The following is a 14,714-nucleotide window of genomic DNA, read 5'->3' as shown; positions in this document are numbered from 1 at the left end:
GCGCCTCGCCGCTTCATTCATTTTATTCCTGACCCGGTCGAATGACTGAGAACAGGCTGTGGATTATATTGTTGAGTGGTTAGAGGTCCTTGAGTGCTGAGTGCATTATCTATCAAGCCACGGAGCGGGCCTGGGAATGAAGCGAAAATGGGAAGCCATGGAAAGCCACCTTCAGTTCAAACCCACTGTAACTAACAATCTCAAGAACTTCATTCTAACCGTCATAAATTCATTCATTCATTTGCAGCTCTCTCACAAAGCCAATTGTTTCAATTTTCATAAATATTTTTTGCAGATGGGAAGGCGGGCTGACATGGATTAGCGAGCCCTCTCCACACCGCGACATGAGATGGAGCAAGCCCTGGTGCATTGGTCCGGGCTGCTGACGTCACTGCGTACAGTCGCGTCATAGAACAAGGGGGTCCTCATGTCTGCTTGGAACAACGCGACGACCAGTGCATGATTAAGGTGTTTGGGGGCCCTGGGCTATTTAAAATGTGGGGCCCCTTCTTCGTAACATCACGTAAGAGTAGCATATTGAAGTCGTTATAGAACTACTTCCACTTAAATTGATGAATAGGAAAGTGTTGAAATAGACTACAATTTTTCTCTATTTTTCATGTTGTAAAACGGGTATCCTTTGCATCATCTGGGGGTATTTTGCATCAAATGTGAAAAAAGATATACCCCCATCTGCCGGACCGAAAGCTAACCAAAGTCAAGTAGTTTTGGTATATTCCAATAGCTGGAACTTCAAAGCATGCCTTGAACAACTTTAATAGATTTCCCCGCCAGTTTGGTTGCTCTGTTTTCATGTCTTCATTGTAGTGGCCATAAACTATTAAGAAATTAGTCTGAAAAATCCATCAACACCGTCAACATTTTTGTTTGTTTTGAGGTAAATGTTGCAATAATCTTTGTTAAATTTAATAGAGACTCTCACTATTGCCTATAGAACTGCTATATAAGTTTCCTTTAATGTAATTTTGTGTAATTTTCGAATGAGCTTATGAATTCAAGATTTTGGGTTACTTTGCATCACAACAAGTAACCCCCTTCCGAAAAAATTTATGACAGTGATGAATATTTTAGAGAGTTTCTCATTCAGGATACTGTGCTTTTCAGTCATGGGGCGAACATTGTATATTCAGAAAGTTGAAGCTGCTATCAAAATGCTGAAAACCGGTAAGGCTGCTGGCCCTGATATCTTCAACGAATTCCTTCGAAATATGGGTCCACATAGCATAGAAGGATCACTTGTCTTTTTACTTACATCCTTCAGACTAATAACCTGCCGAAGCAGTTCAAACGGTCAAAGGTGATCGCCCTTCTTAAACCTGGAAAGTCGGAGCAGAGACCTGAAAACTATCGCCCAATAGCACTTCTCAGTTGCACTTATAAACTCATGGAGCGAGTCATCCTCACTAGGATAACACCACTCATTGACGCTGTAATTCCCCCAGAGCAAGCTGGTTTCAGAAGAAATCGTAGCTGCACTGTTCAAGTTTTGTCTCTTACCAATCGCATCGAGGCAGGCTTCCAAAATAAGTTAAAATCAACAGCTGTCTTTATTGATCTGACAAGTGCATATGATCCTGTCTGGCGACATGGACTAATTCTTAAAGTGCTGGGAGTAATTCCCTGCTTGGAAATTGCAAACCTAATTTCCAACATGGTCTGTGAGAGAGAGTTTGTAGTATTCCCAGGTGATTCTAAAAGTCGCAAAAAAAGATTAAATAACGGTCTGCCACAGGGATCAGTATTGGCCCCAGTTCTCTTCAACCTATACATCTATGACTTACCACCAACCACAGCTACTAAGTTCATCTATGCAGACGACATTGCATTGGTAGCTCAAAGCAGAAAGTTTGAGGATGGATAAGGCATTCTTTCAGCAGACTTGGTCACAATAACAACTTTCTTCAAGTCTTGGCGTTTGATCCCAAGTGCTTCCAAGACCGAGGTTTCACGTTTTCATCTCAGCAACCGACTCGCAAACTATGAGCCTTCTGTCTTATTCCTTGGTGAAAAACTAAAGTACAACCCGTTCCCGAAATATCTAGGAGTCACACTGGACACAACTCTGAGCTACAAAGAACATCTCACCAAGCTCTCACACAAGATCGCTACAAGGAATAACATCCTTGTCTACCATGCAGCGGAATACTCTGCCCCGGTATGGCTGGAAAGTGCACATGTGCATAAAGTGGATACTAAGTTGAAGGATACCATGCGCTGCATAACTGGTACTATAAAGTCAACACCTCGCCACTGGTTACCCATACTTAGTCATATCCCAGAAAGGAGAACGGAGAAAGGAAGTTCTGCTGAGAGAAGCAAAGAAGATCTGGTCATCTCCCTCATTACCAGTTCATTAGGAATTTTGTTACTCATCGCCACGACGACTTCGATCTAGGAGACCAGCAAGTATACTCGCTGGCCGACTCTTGAAGGATAATTTTAATCTAAACGAGAGCTGGTGGGATGAGTGGTCAATTTCAACATCTGGAACAAAGGCTCATGACCTAAATCCAACCCTGGAAATGAAGGGATTCGACCTGCCAAGAAAACTATGGTGTCGCCTCAACAGACTGAGAAATGTGCATGGACGCTGCAATTTCTTACGCCATAAGTGGGGTTGGATGGTTTCTACAATGAAGAGGAGCAGACCATGCACCATGTCATCCTGCGCTGCCCTCTTCATGCCTACTCCGGAAGCCCCAGCGACCTGTTTCATCTTTCAGAAAGTGCTGTAGAGTGGCTGAAACACTTGGACCTGGACTTATAAATTTGTAGTTATAATCACCATACGATTAAATAAATAAATAATGGGGCGAACACACAAAAGGAAACCTGGTTCACGTTGATATGCCGACTACAGCTCAGAGACATTGCAAGAGTGCTTAGAAGACATCAGAAGAGGGAATCTTTCATGACGGAAGGCCTCAGATCATTATAATATACCCTCCAGAACAACTGAAAGGGAAGCACGTAAACTCACGAGGGAAGCCACCAGTGTTCTCTGTAGATAAAGAAAATACATTGGAGTAATGAGTGATTTTTGGGTTCCCATTAACAGCAGATGATCTATGTTATGCGGCAAAATATTACCCCGATCGCGTTGGTCGCTCTGTAAAGATATTTAAAAACAATCTGCCCGGAAAAGAATGGACGAAGTCATTTTTACGGAGACACCCTCTGTTGTCTGAAAGATTTGCACCTAACATCAAGAAATGTCGAGCAGCTATCGATGAAATGATTATTACAGAATACATTGATAATCTAAGGGTTGTTTTGAAAGATGTTCCACCTGACAGGATCTGGAATTTCGATTAAACTAATATTTCAGATAATCCTGGGCAAAAAATAGTGTTGGTTAAACGATGGGTGAAGTATCCTGAGAGAATTTGCAATTTCTCCAAAAGCAGTGTTTCCGTCATGTTTTGTGGAAATTCGGCTAGTGAAATGCTGCTGCCCTACGTGGTTTACAAGGCTGGACAAAAGTGGACAACTTGGAAGGGGTGAGGACTCGATGGTTGTCGCTACAACAATTCTTCGTCTGGATGGTTTGATGCCGCCACTTTCAGTGACTGGTTTGAGAGTCTCCTCCTTCCTAAATTGAGAAGATTATCAGGGAAGAAAGTTGTCGACAATTTGTCAAGTCATCTTTCCGTCCCAATTTTTCAGAAATCCCGGGACGAATACATATTTTGTGTGTCTCCCGCCAAATAGCACTTATATCACACAACCGCTAGATGCATCTGAAAGTTGCGTGGAGAAAAGTGCTGTCAGATTGGAGGGACACGAAAGAGGGAGCACTTCCCTGCATTGCTGAGACACACTCTTCAAATTTTAGCACCAAACATAGCAAATAATTTTCAGAGTGGGTTCTTGAAATATGGGATTGTGCCGTGTGACAAGGAACCACTGCTCCAGCGACTGCCACAAAAAGGCAGTAAGTGTAGCATTTTTCGATGTCTTAGAAACCATCAGAATGGCATGCACAGGGAATGACAACGTGAAGAGCTTGTCCAACAACAATGTGCACCTCTAACGAAAGGAAAAGCAAAGTGTGGAATCCGGTGAGGAACAAGATGTGTCGGGATTCGTCAGATGAAGAAACCTGGGACACGTTATCGACACAAGCAGCTGGAAACGACTGATGAATAGGACGAGATTTTAGAGCAGCCTCCTGGCCGTGAATCGTCAAGTTGGGGCATTTGTAGTTATTTGTTACGACAGTGATTTATATCCTGGAGTAATAGAGAGTTTCAATTAAGGAGCTGAGGTTAATCTATATATATAAAATAAGAGTTTTGTCTGTACATTGCTCAGAATTTGAAAAGAATGGTATTTCTGTATCGGTCATGTCCACAGTAACAAGAAAATGCATTTTTTACTTTTCCGTAATGTCTGTCTGTCTGTCTGTCTGTCTGTCTGTCTGTCTGTCTGTCTGTCTGTCTGTCTGTCTGTCTGTCTGTCTGTCTGTCTGTCTGTCTGTCTGTCTGTCTGTCTGTCTGTCTGTCTGTCTGTCTGTCTGTCTGTACACACATCAATAGAAAACGGCTTAATAGAATTTAATGAAAATCGGTATGTAATGTCGGGTGATGAACCACTGCAATCTAGGCTACAAATTATTTTATTCACGTTGAGTGAAATGGTAGTTTAGGGGAAGGCCTGAAATGTAATTCTCAAATAAGTTATTTATGTTATTAGTGGTCTTATCGATAAATACTACATAACTAACATAACTTTAGTTATGTCGTAAGTTAGTAGTAGTTATGTAAGAAGTTATTAAATTTCCGATCACCTATGTCTTATACATTGTTACCGTACCGCATATAATCAGAGATATTTATGAATTTGGATTTTTGTTACTAAGTCCATATCAGCGCTGAGTCACGAGAAAATGGATAAACAGAATTTAGTGAAAATCGGTATGTAAAGTCTGAGAATAAGGAACTACAGTCTACGATATAAATAATTTTGTAGGACATCCTAATATCACAGAGTCGAAAGAAAACTAATATGGAGGCCTGCAATATAGAAAGCTCATAAACTTTATCAACAATTACATTACATTGACCAAGGTTTGCTGTGATGTGCTTTTTGTCTTCTGTTTCCTCTCATCCGCGACAGATAGGATTACTGCAGCGTACCGAGGTTTTTTTAATTTGTTTGACGTCGCACGGACACAGGTAGGTCTTATGGCGACGATGGGATAGGAAATGAATAGTGGGTGAAGGAAGCGGCCTTGGCTTTAAGGTACAGCCTGGTGTGACTGGTGTGAAAATGGGAAACCACGGAATACCATCTTCAGGGTTGCCGGCAGTGGGGTTCGAATCCACTATCTCCCGGATGCAAGCTCACATCTGCGCGCCCCTAACCACACGCGCAACTCACCTGGTCGTACTGACTGTAACAGCCTGCCTGTATATTGGCGGGAAGTAGCTGGGGAGTAAGATAACTTTCTTCTTTAGCATGCCATTCCTCTGGTTCATACATTTTCTGATATATCTGGTACGTAACACACTGGTTCATCATAGCATTCGAGCTATTCAATCCCTACACTGAGGCACTGATTGGAATGAGTAGTATGCATATTTAACGGAATAATGACAGAGGAGTGTTCACGGCAGTGTGCGACCTGGTTAATCCAGCTCTGGAACTTTGGACTCTTAGATCGGCACCGTGGTACTGTTCGTTGAAAGTGAGAAAGTGTGCGGTTTTTCATTTGATCGAGTATTTTATATGATAACATTGCTTTCAATCGCTACATTCCTACTGACGTTTTTGTTATGACCTATGTTGAATTCAGTTAGGAAAACCACCAAGTCAGTCTTTCTGAGAATCCCGTAGCGAAGCACGGGTACATCAGCTAGTGCAATAATAAAATCTCTGAAATTATTGAAGTGGCCCGTTTAAAGTGATAAACTACCGGTGTTTTACTAATGGAAGGATGTTATTGGAGGAATAGACCCCCCAAAGAGACTGGGTAAAAGGGGAATTTTTCGAATTCCTGAACTCGAAAGGAAATTCTGAAATTGAAGGCAGTGCAACTTCGTACACAGTGTTTGCTGTTTTAATTGTATTTTCTGATTAGATTTTTGTAAGATTTTAATTGCAATAAAATTCTTTCCTTCTATGAACTTAGTTATTTTTCATGTGAAACCTTATATTATTATCCATAATATGATGTCCTTTATTTCTTGCCAGAGAACTGGAAGTTCTCTTCCTGATGCATGCGCATTCCACCGTGCTTCACCTGTCCCCTCCCCATTGCCCCTTTGCCCGTACTCGCAAGCTGCCAGATTTAAATTTTCGTCAACAATAACCTTTACAATAATTACAGTGCGAGGATTCGTGTTTCCGGACTGTAATTGATTCTAGCAGTGAGGAAATAGTAACGCGGACAGCTGATAAGAAGGAAGGGAGCGTCGCGACGTTGATGAAGCTCAGATCGTGCGCGATGTAAGTCCTGGCTCTGACCCGCATGCCCACGCACACATGTGTATAGCCGCTGTACCCGTGCTTTACACCGTATACAGAATTCTAGATTAAGTATGGTACACGTTGTGATGGATTATAATAAATTGCATAGCTTTTAACGTTAACCTAGAAAAGCGACGGGGAAGTCACCAAACGTCTTTTCTTATGTAGACACTGTGTTAGGGAATTTTCATTGTAATGGTAGGCCCTCTGTCACAAAACACTCTCTCCACCTGCCTTTATACATCCTTACTGTTTTTTCCAACTAAAATCAACATAGATCATTACAATGACGTCAGTACCACTGTCGCGATTAAAAGCAATGAAAATCAAATGAAGAACCACACAGTTTCACACTTTTAACGAACACCACTGCGCTTCCGATCTAACAGTCCAAAGCTCCAGACTCATCTGTTCAGTAAGAATACTCGATGAGTCGGAAAATCTCAATTCACTACACTGGCGGGGGGAAAACTATCTCAATTGGAGGCAAATTTTTCCTCTCAAGCCAGCGGAGAAACTCCCCATCTTCGCTGATAATTTGGAATGAAATGCATGTAGAATTTAATAAATGTGAAGAGGAAGAAGCTTTTCTAACAAAAAAGGCTCTTTTCAGGGTTGAGTTTTGAGTTATTTAGCGAATTGTGGTGCTATATTTTGGAGTAGGCCGAAATTGTTATTCTACAGCAGATCATAAGTGTGCCTCTGCCAAATGTGCACAGCGGGTCAGAGTAGGGATCGAATAGCTGGAATACTATGATGAACCAGTGTTGGCCACTGAATGCATGATTCGAAGCAGTGTATCGATTCATTCAAGTGTCCGAGTGAATCGATTCACAGGAACGGCGAGCTCACGGCACACGATTCTGCTTATTCCCAACTGACAGTGCTGAGTGGCGCACTCACTGGACGTTGACGGGGAGGCGAGCTTCCGCTGCAGCGAGACAGCGAATCATGGTACATCGAAAGAATCGTGAACGAGCGCGGCTCAGTGAGACACAAGATACACACGGCTCCTTATCGGCTCACTGGACACGCGGAGAGCCGAGCTTCCGCTGCAGCGAGACAGTGAATCATGGTACATCGAAAGAATCGTGAACGAGCGCGGCTCAGTGAGACACAAGATACACACGGCTCCTTATCGGCTCACTGGACACGCGGAGAGTCGAGCTCCCGCTGCAGCGAGACATACAGTGAGCCATGGTACACTGAAAGAATCGTATGCTATAATGGACTCACGAGCTCAGCTCATTTGAAAATAATACCCATTTGCATTCACTGTCCTCTTCTTACAGGGAGGTTTAAATAATAGATGGATTTATTTGCAGTGTTAAAAAGGTAGTCAAAACATAATTCTGAAGTAGCTAGTAAGTAGGTAGGCTATTAGGTTATACTGTTTGTTAGTTTAATGAATCTTAGTATTATAACTTAGTTGACATTTGACAATTAAACTCGACTCTAGCCTGCCGTATGACTATGAGTCATGCTCATGACCACTCAAAAGTACCTGTTTTATATTGGGAAGAACGGCTCAGTATTCTCTCAGTTCATATGTCACATCGTTGCACAAGACTTCAATCATATGTGGACAGACACAATAACAGTATGTTGAATCAGAAAACCAGCGGGCTACTGTACGTCTCGGGTAGCCTATACAAAATATGACGATTTAAAAAATCCTCAGCCGATAGAAAAATACATATTTTCAAAAATGACTGAGTGGGCTGTCGTACGGTTAGTATCGCGTAGCTATGCGCTTGCATTCGGGAGATGGTGGGTTCGAATCCCACCGTCGGCAGCCGTTAAGATGGTTTTCCATAGTTTCCCCATTTTCACACCAGGAAATGCTGGGACTGTACCTTAATTAAGGCCATGGCTGCTACCTTCCTAATCCTAACCTTTCTCACCCTGCGTCACCGGAAACCTTCGATGTATTAGAGTGACTAGCATTTTTTTCTAAGAAAAGAATTCATAGTATGAAGACCAGATGGCAACTGCGTCCACTGAATGCTGTTGCTGCTGTCTTATCAGCACATACTACACAGATGCAGTAGGAGCGGTGACTAACGTGCCGTGAATCGGATCACTGTATCGATTCAGTAACGTGAACGGAATCAAATGAATCGATTCAGTAAAATGAATCGAATGTCCCATCACTATTACCTACCAGGAGTATCAGAAAATGTATGAACCAGAAGAATGGCATGCTAAAGAAGAGAGAGATCTAACTCCCCAAGTATTCAATCAATCAATCAATCAATCAATCAATCAATCAATCAATCAATCAATTACTACTGACCTGAGTTTACGGCAGTCGCCCAGGTAGCAGATGTGATAGTACATATATCACACCCTCGCACTATATGTAGAAGTGAGAGATGTTTTTGTCAGTATTCGATTATTATTATTATTATCAGTATTTTATTTGTATATTTTGTCATTTATATTTGTAAGCTGGGAGATCTCCATATACGTAGTATCAGATATACGTAGTATCAGTAACTTGTTTTGAACAACGAGTGGGAAAGCATTGCTTTAATAAATCTGGTAATTTGGATGAGTCATGTGTCTACCCCAGTGTTTTATGAGATGAGCTTGTTGTTGTACTCGGAAAGTTCTATGACTCATGTGAAACACCCCAGCGTTTGTTTCTGTCTTGGGACCAAGAATGAGTTCACGGCGTGGTCTTGACAAGAGGATCACTCATGATTGGCTGGCAAGAATCAATCTAGGCGTATCATGTGAGAGGAAGGGGAATACTGATGTCTATAAAGGTTGATCATAGTGCGGGAACCACATACTATGCGGGAAAGGAGTGTTAACACATTGTACGAGAAGGAAGTAGTGCTAACACACACGGGAGTGAAACTAAATATACCGTATTGGAGTGACACGGCTGCAATATACTGGACTGGAATTAAAAATTTCGTGGAACGTAGTCTTGTTATGTTCGTGGAAAGTGGCTGATCGACAAATTGTGGAGTGCTTACGCATTAGGTATTGTAGCACTTGTGGCGGCCTGGCATTATATGTACGTGACAGCTATCTCAGACTTTCCATAATTTATGTTTAGGATCGACAAGCGTGTGTTGCTCAAATGTATATATCTTTACAACACGTGTTAAAGTCTGTGAACACAGTATTACGAGGTACAGTATCTGTGTGATGTTATAACTGCCGGTTATGAGAATCGGCAAGTCGTATTGATACAGAGACAGTGCAGGGTTCTTATATAGGGTGAAGCGAAATTCGCGCACTCGGGCGTCGCAGAGCGACTCCTTACATGCCAGCAATTATAAACATTCTCTCACAAAATTTCGTCCTGCGAGTATATCCGGCAGAAAAAGAACGTTGAAGAGTGGCAATAGAGTTTTGGGTTAGCATGCAGGAGGTCGAGAGTTCGATCCTGGGTTGAGGCACATTTTTTAATTTGCTAATTTTCATCGGACATTACATACTGCAATACAGTAAGACACCGTTTCTTAGGTTACACGTATCCTACATTTACAACATTTAGGAACGCTGAACAAGTTGTAACGCATCTAGTAGATGAAGTGGTGCGAATAAATTCACGTCCAAGAAGTGGAAAGGGCGTCTTTCAAAGCTGACCAATGAAAACGAATCTTCGTCCATTTCTGGATCGTAGTATGTAAGTGCAAATGGTTTCTGGAGGACCCGCTGCAATTGCTGTTGACGATTAAGATGCCAGATACCATACCACCTGGACTACATTTACGAAATAAGAAAACATACGCCTCAATCCAGGATCGACCCCTCGACTTCCTGCATGCTAACCCAAAACTCTATCCACTGCACCAACTGACAGAACGACCATTAAATGTTGACAGAGGTAGTTACCCTACATGTGGTTACAGTGTTTCCAGATTGCCACACTTCAACGTCCTTTTTCTCCCGTATATACTCGCAGGACGAAATTTTATGAGAGACATTTTTTTATTGCTGGCATGTGAGGAGTCGCGCTGCGACGCCCGAGTGCGCGAATTTCGCTTCACCCAGTATACATATATGTACATTGTTTAACGAACTAACTGAAAATGGTGGCTTAGTTCTCGCTTTCGTTTTCCCACTGTTTTCTTTGTTGTTGCTGTAAATATGAAGTCTTCCAGCAATCTTTTGTTTGTGTATTATAAGTGTATTTTGGAATGTTGATGAGATGCTCATGCACGGATTTTATTGAGAACATAGTTAGATATTTTAGAAGCAGTGGAGTTATTGATGAACCTAGGTGCAGTTCCTACCTATTTAGTCGTTTTCAGGAGGTTAGGTAAGGCCTGAAGCAGATGTACCAGTACGCAGCATTATGAACACCACCCTGGGAGAAAAAGAATTATCATCCTCTATCTAAATTCGAGGGATCCATTCTGGTGAACTCTAGCGCCCATACTACGGACATTTCCATTAACTATTTTTATTTATTTATTGCAAGTATTTTATGAAGTTTTTGAGTAATATTAAGTTTTTATATATTTTTATTCATGATTTTATTTATTAGTATTATAAAATTGTTACACAGATTCCCTATCTGTTGTTCTCTTAGCCTTTTCTCAAATGACTGCAAAGAAATTAGAAATTTATTGAACATCTCCCTTAGTATTTCCCGCCAATGTTCAGTGAGGCTGTTATACCCGGTATGCAGCAGTAATTGGAGATGGGTGGCAGCATAACTTACCAAGGGAGATGTTGAATAAATTTCCAATTTCTTTGCAATCATTTCAGAAAAGGCTAGGAAAACAACAGATAGGGAATCAGCCACCGGGACGACGATCAGTAGTGATTGATTGATAAGAGACAAAGAATATCACAATAAACAATGGTTAATTGTTGATCTTTCGATACCGTAGGCCTACATATTTAGTTTTCTGCCGACACTGAAATACCACTCTTACCATAGTCGGTGCGCTAAAACTGAATAAAACATCAATGATCGAAAATTGTACTCTTTATAACTTTTGTTATGTAGTACTTTTCGACAGGAAAAATAACATAGGTATTGTCCCCTTTTCCGGGTTTGCTCAGTCAGCGGAGTGAGAGTCCCAAGGTGTGGAACGTTCGCAGGACCAACTTTACTCTTTCGGGACAGACCTTACGAAATGTATAATTTGCAGGGCTATAGGTGACATTCCATGATAAGAAAAATCGGAACAAAAATAACAATAACATTTATTGAAAAACAATAGTCTGGACATGCAGATGAGAAAAAACTATTTACACCAATACAGCTTCTGATCTGTAATGTGAACGTATGTACACTGCATGCTTATGGGTTCCATTCGTTACAAGCCATCAATCACCTTGTCCGAAACCTTGCTTCAGGTCAAAATCGTCGATTTACGGAACTGTAACATTGAATGTCGCTATGACCAATAGTGGTACGTTAGAATAAACTCTTTACTGCTCCTTATATACAAGTTCTGGGCTAACCTCCAGCAATTAATTCACCATGACAGTAGTATAATTGGATGGTTCGGGCGCATCCTCCCGCGGGAAATTTGAATTCTGGCGGGAAATTTGAATTCTGGCGGGAGATTTGAATTTGGCGGGAGATTTGAATTCTGGCGCGAGATTTGAATTTGTAAACAAAGCCACGTGCTTTTTGACAGCTGTCATCGACAACAACGCATCGCTAACCTCACTGCTGCCATCTTGACGAGCCTAAACCTCAGTAGTGCCAACTTAACCTAACTAGTGCGAGGTAAACAAAGCCACGTGTTTTTTGACAGCCACGTGCTTTTTGACAGACAACAACGCATCACTAACCTCAGTACTGCCATCTTGACCGGCCTAAACCTCAGTAGTGCCAACTTAACCTAACTAGCGCGTGGTAAACAAAGCCACGTGCTTTTTGACAGCCACGTGCTTTTTTGACAGCTGTCATCCGCCATCTTTAAACTACAGAGCACTGTGCTGCCCTCTTTATCTTAGTAGATGTAAATTCGTCACCTGTCATCCGCAGTGCTGCCATCTTGGCGGGCCTAAACCTTAGTGCTACCAACTTAACCTCACTAGCGTGAGATAAACAAAGCCACGTGCAGCTGTCACCAACCATCTTTAATCTACGGAGCGCAGTGCTGCCCTCTTTGTGGTGGCGGATAATTTGAAAAATGCTTTTTTGACAGCAGCCATCTTTAATCACCGTGCTGCCCTCTATGTGGCGGCGGTAAATTCCACGTGCATTACAAACCTATATGCTTTTCTGACAGCTGTCATCCGCCATCTTTAATCCAGAGAGAACAGTGCTGCCCTCTATGTGGTGGCGGCAAATTCCACGTGCTCTTGTTTGGAAACAAATCAGCATGCTTTTTTTTGACAGCAGCCATCTTTAATCACCGTGCTGCCCCCTCTTTAGCTACTTACCTTTGACAGCTGTCATCCGCCATCTTTAATCCAGAGAGAACAGTGCTGCCCTCTATGTGGTGGCGGCAAATTCCACGTGCTCTTGTTTGGAAACAAATCAACATGCTTTTTTGACAGCAGCCATCTTTAATCACCGTGCTGCCCTCTTTGTGGCGGTGGCAAATTCCACGTGCTTTACAAACCTATATGCTTTTCTGACAGCTGTCATCCGCCATCTTTAATCCAGAGAGAACAGTGCTGCCTTCTATGTGGTGGCGGCAAATTCCACGTGCTCTTGTTTGGAAACAAATCAACATGATTTTTTTGACAGCTGTCAACCGCCATCTATAATCACCGTGCTGCCCCCTCTTTAGCTACCCACCTTTGAAATGTGGTGGCGGTAAATTCTACGTGCTTTACAAACCTATATGCTTTTCTGACAGCTGTCATCCGCATTCTTTAAGCTGTAAATCCCCGATTCTCATGTTAGAAGTTGTACAACAGATTCTTAATCCGAGTTCTTTGACGTCAGGAAGGGCAACCGGTCGAAAACAATAGTGTATGATGTAAGAGGCTAGATACTGCTAGTTTTGCGTCAGGAAGGGCAACTCAACAAATTCTTGCGATTTAAAAATCATAGTTTTGCGTCAGGAAGGGCATCCGGTTGTAAAACAATAGTTCACGATACAGCGATTTAAAATCTAAGAAGAGCATCTAGCTGTAAATCCCCGATTCTCGTGTTAGATTCTTAATCCGAGTTCTTTGACGTTAGGAAGGGCAACCGGTCGAAAACAATAGTGTATGATGTAAGAGGCTAGATACTGCTAGTTTTGCGTCAGGAAGGGCAACTAGTCTTAAAACAAATTCTTGCGATTTAAAAATCTTAGTTTTGCGTCAGGAAGGGCATCCAGCTGTAAAACAATAGTTCGTGATACAGCAATTTAAAATCTAAGAAGAGCATCTAGCTGTAAATCCCCGATTCTCGTGTTAGAAGTTGTAAAACAGATTCTTAATCCGAGTTCTTTCACGTCAGGAAGGGCAACCGGTCGAAAACAATAGTGTATGATGTAAGAGGCTAGATACTGCCAGTTTTGCGTCAGGAACGGCAACTAGTCTTAAAACAAATTCTTGCGATTTAAAATCTTAGTTTTGCGTCAGGAAGGACATCCGGCTGTAAAACAACAGTTCGTGATACAGCGATTTAAAATCTAAAAAGAGCATCTAGCTGTAAAACCCCGATTCTCGTGTTAGAAGTTGTAAAACAGATTCTTAATCCGAGTTTTTTGAAGTCAGGAAGGGCAACCGGTCGAAAACAATAGTGTATGATGTAAGAGGCTAGATACTGCCAGTTTTGCGTCAGGAACGGCAACTAGTCTTAAAACAAATTCTTGCGATTTAAAATCTTAGTTTTGCGTCAGGAAGGGCATCCGGCTGTAAAACAATAGTTCGTGATACAGCGCTTTAAAATCTAAGAAGAGCATCTAGCTGTAAATCCCCGATTCTCGTGTTAGAAGTTGTAAAACAGATTCTTAATCCGAGTTCTTTCACGTCAGGAAGGGCAACCTGTCGAAAACAATAGTGTATGAAGTAAGAGGCTAGATACTGCCAGTTTTGCGTCAGGAACGGCAACTAGTCTTAAAACAAATTCTTGCGATTTAAAATCTTAGTTTTGCGTCAGGAAGGGCATCCGGCTGTAAAACAATAGTTCGTGATACAGCGATTTAAAATCTAAGAAGAGCATCTAGCTGTAAATCCCCGATTCTCGTGTTAGAAGTTGTAAAACAGTTTCTTTAACGTCAGGAAGGGCAACCGGTCGAAAACAATAGTGTATGATGTAAGAGGCTAGATACTGCTTTTTAAAATCCTAGAAG

The sequence above is a fragment of the Anabrus simplex genome, chromosome 11 (genome assembly GCF_040414725.1).
Source record: "Anabrus simplex isolate iqAnaSimp1 chromosome 11, ASM4041472v1, whole genome shotgun sequence".
NCBI classification, from domain to species: Eukaryota; Metazoa; Arthropoda; class Insecta; order Orthoptera; family Tettigoniidae; genus Anabrus; species Anabrus simplex.
This window is presented reverse-complemented; position numbering follows the sequence as displayed.